Here is a 4,459-nt window from a genome sequence, read left to right as displayed (position 1 = left end):
CCCCCCCCCCCCCCCCCCCCCACGCGCGAAGGTCTCACACGGTGTCACGTCGTGCACCTTCTATAACTTGACGTGGACTGCGCGCGCCGCACTCCATTCATAATGGACGATTTTGGTGCTCTTGCGGAGCTGGTTTGCCTGTATCAGCGCAGAGCCCTGCGTGACTCTAATGAGCCCTGAGGCGGAGCCGCCTTCAGCTACCTAGATAGCACGTCTTCAGAGTCACAGCAAAAAACATTGAACGAGCAGGTTTGACCAACAATGGTTAGTTGAGCTAAAATTCAGCGGGTGGCTTTACAAGACCGAATATGGTAAGCATGTTTTGTGAATAGTTAAAATATTATCCTTGTTTACCAGTAAAATGATGGTATTAAATTCAGCATTAGGGTTATGTTTTGTGTAGTGATCCAACATGCAGCCTGTGCCACAAAAAGCACAGTACAGTACAGCATCTGTTTTTTAGAGTTCTCTGTTGTTATTCATTCATCTTGATGTGAGACGTGTTGGTGCCTTGTTTGCACTTTTTCATTTATGTTAATTTAATTTATTTGTAAATGTGACTTAAATTAGGATTGAAATTAGGTGCAAACAATTAGTATTTATTTTAATTGTATTTTTGTTTAAAAAAGCATTTCAAAAGTGCCTTTTTGTAAAACTGTAGTTTTACAGTATATCACATAATAAATAGCCATATTTTCAACTTTCCTATCAACTTCTTTTTTCTTTTTTTTTAAATCACGGTCGGCCGACGATCGGCCAGCGAACGGCCACCTACCACTGGGCTTAGCCTCTTTTCTGGGGGAAACTCTGCTTGTTCAACTGCTTGTTAACATCAACTAATCAACTCAATGCCTTTAGGCATGTAGACATGGTGAAGACAACTTGCTCAAGTTCAAACCAGGCATCAGAATGGGGAAGAAATGTGTTAAGTGGCATTGAATGTGTTGTGGTTGTTGGTTCTAGCTGGGCTTCTCTGAGTATTTCAGAAACTGCTGATCTGCAGTTTTTTTTTGTTTTTTTTCCTTTTACACACCACCATCTCTAGGTTTTAAAGAGATCCAAAAAAGAAAAAAATCCAGTGAGTAGCATTTGAGTTGACAAAAAAAAAAAGCCTTGTCAGACGAGAAAGGGCAGACTGGTTCAGTATGACTGAAAGACAACAACAGCTCAAATAACCACTTGTTACAAACAAAGGTCTGCAGAATATCATCTCTGAACACACAACACATTCAAACTTGAAGCAGATGGGCTACAGAAGCAGACCACCACATCGGGTCCCACTCCTGTCAGAACAGGAAACTGAAACTACAGTTCACAAAGACTCACCAAAACTGGACAATAAGAGATTGGAAAAAATTATTACCTGGTCTGATGAGTCTTAATTTACTCCACACCAACAATCTCCACAGTCACCAGATCTTAATCCAATAGAGCATCTTAACAGGAGATTCATGTCAAGGACGTGCAGCTGACAAATCTGCAGCAATCGTGTGATGCTCTAATGTCAATATGGATCAAAATCTCTGAGGAATGTTTCTGATATGTTGCTGAATGTAAAGTGGAAGGTGAGTGTGTGCGTATATATATATATATATATATATATATATATATATATATATATATATATATATATATATATATATATATATATATATATATATATATATATATATATACACCCACACACACACAAAATATATTGAAAATGTATCAATACTGTAATATCAGTGAGCACAATATCAATATTGCTGACATTATATTTCAACTACTGTGTGTTCATGTTCTGCAAAGTAATAATACAGTATACTTTGTCAATCCATCGAACTAACTGGTCTTGATGGTCACATTTGGTTTAGATGATAGTGATGACAGAAGAGAAAGTGAGAAGGGTTTAGTGGGTTTATTACAATTAATATTGTCATCCCAATAATAAACAATATCACACATCCATTTGACTGTCTCACCTGACTAAGAAGAAACTTGTTCCATGGATGCATACATGTTTCCTGAATAAATATCGTTCCCTGTATTTTTTCGGCTAGACTGAATGATTATCTCCATTCATGATTTTACTTGTGAGTGGTATGAGCCCAACTCTGTATCAGTGTACTGGTCTTAAGCTGTGCTTCTAGCTGCAACAACACTAACACTGATAATAATGACGGCTTGTGCACTATCGTCAGGAAAGGTTCCACATGGAAGAAGCGCTGCTTTTTTCAGCAAAAATAAAGTTGCATTGTCTCTGATGCCTACAAGATTTTCCACACTGGCTTTCATTTTTTTCCATGTTCTAACTGCCTCTTTAGTTCAGCTACTGTTTAGCCCAAAACATGTCTCAATGTGTCATCAGTGCTATGTCACGTAACTGATGGCACAGCAGCAGTGGGAGGACAAGAAAAAATGAGAACTGATTGAGTTATATGATAAATATTTGCTAATATCTGACCTTATTAATGAATTAGTACAGTTTTTTTAACTCTGTATCATGTAGTATGTTTGGAACCACCTGAGCAGTAGGTTAGAAAATCTTTTCCCAGTTGACAGGGGAGAAAACTGCAATTAGAACTTGGGCCCCTTTCATTTCCAGGCCTAAAATTAGATTAGATTAGACCTTTAAATGTAAAGAAAACACTGGTAAGAGGTGTACTTATCTAGTTCAAGAAATCAGACAAGCCTGCTTTGTTTTGGTCATGATTGATGTAGGCAAGCATGCCAACAAGGAGTGAAATGGTTTGTGTGTGCATCATTTAAAATGGAAAGCCAACGAACAAGCTTGGCAGGTAGCAGGAACTAAAACAGTTATGTAGCAGGTGAATAGCATTAATGCTGCTTAATTGTTTTGCAAATAAACCAATAAAAGAGTAAAGGAAGCACATTGAAATTATGATTTGTTTTTTACCAGCCAAAGCAAAAACAACAACAAAAAAACAACTATGGTTATCTCCTCCTCAGTCAGTCAGTCGGCTTTGTAACGGATGGTGTAGCAGTGAGTACTGGACATCATGGAGGCGTCATTGCTTTGCTCAAAGAGGTAGGTGAGCACATAATTCCCTTCCATTGCAGCCTGCCTCACATCATCTTATTACTGCTGTTTAGAAATGGTGTGACTGTAATTGAATATACTGAACATAAAAGTTAGAAGTGCTTTGTTTTTTTATATTTTTATAATCAAGTCATTTTAAACTGTCATCCATTTAAGTTTTAATTCACCATGTTGACTGTCCGAAGAAAAGAGCTCATGGTAGCTAAACTTCCTGATCTCCGCCAGTTCAGCCCAACATCTCCAAGGGAGCACCAGGCAGTGGCCGAAAAGCTGGGAGTCACCATCAGCAACACTTCCACAGTCAAACTTTGATTATTCACTGAGGACTGGAGAAGGTATGGGACTAGTTTTACTCCTTCCTAATGCTTTTTGAACATCTGGAGTTAATCTTTTTTGTTTGTTATTTTATTTTAACTTCTTTGTAATTGTAACAGAAATACAAAATATGACATATTTCATTGAAGTTTGTCACACAGACACATTGCACACATGCATGCACACTGTACACAATAAACAACACATACACACCTAAATATTGAATACACATAACTGCCTTATATTGTTTGCAGTTATTCTGACAAATAAACAGCCTGAAAAGAAAAATCTTCCTGTTGTGTGTGCATTGTATACATTAATATCTTAATTATTATCAGTGTGTTAAAGTGATGAAATGCACTACTTCTGGTTTTTCGAGGTTGTAACATGTTTTATACTTGTGCTACACATTTCTGGCCTGTGTTATCAAACTATCAACTTCTATAGCACCAGTGCTGTGAGCTAAAAAAGGTAACGTACAGCTCTGGCTTCAGACTCATCTTTTTCTTTGGCTTTCAACACAAGTGAAGAATGGGACTTGGATTGATTTTTCATGTATTTTTCTTTCTTCGATCAGTTTCACAGATATTTTTATCTTCTTTACTGTACTTTATGTGCTTATATGCTTTATTTTATCTTCTTGTTTGAACTAATTGTAAAACACTTTGGTCAACATCAGATGTTAAATGTGCTATAAGTGATGAGCAGTAGATTAAACACAAGCTGTTAAAATTAGCAGTGAAACAGTAAGGTGAGGTACGAGTAACATGGTAAGCCTTTCAAACATAACCAACCTAACAGCTGGTCTGCTTTTTGTTGATGAGTTGCTTATTTGAAGTGATGTAGATACTAATTTTTGAAGTTAGAGAGAAACTGATAAATAGGTTGATATTGGCCTCGGTCATGTTGGTGTCGAGTTTTCTAACCCACATGCAGAAACACTCCAGAGACAGGAAATACAATAGTGAGATTTATTTACAGTGAATATAAACAACTAAATGGATTCCTTGGTTCGTCTGGCAGATCTCAGGGCAACTAGGGAAGGACAGAGGTGATTAGTCAGGATCCAGGAAATTCACGGTTTGGTGGAGGTTGGGGGGT

General features: G+C 37.4%; 1 protein-coding gene across 1 annotated transcript in view; it reads right to left on the bottom strand.

Moving 5' to 3' along the window:
- The window catches only part of jmy (junction mediating and regulatory protein, p53 cofactor), a 50,881-nt gene that overhangs the window by 29,614 nt on the left and 16,808 nt on the right, over nt 1-4,459 (bottom strand).

The sequence above is a fragment of the Kryptolebias marmoratus genome, linkage group LG14, assembly GCF_001649575.2.
Source record: "Kryptolebias marmoratus isolate JLee-2015 linkage group LG14, ASM164957v2, whole genome shotgun sequence".
NCBI lineage: Eukaryota > Metazoa > Chordata > Actinopteri > Cyprinodontiformes > Rivulidae > Kryptolebias > Kryptolebias marmoratus.
This window is presented reverse-complemented; position numbering and strand designations above follow the sequence as displayed.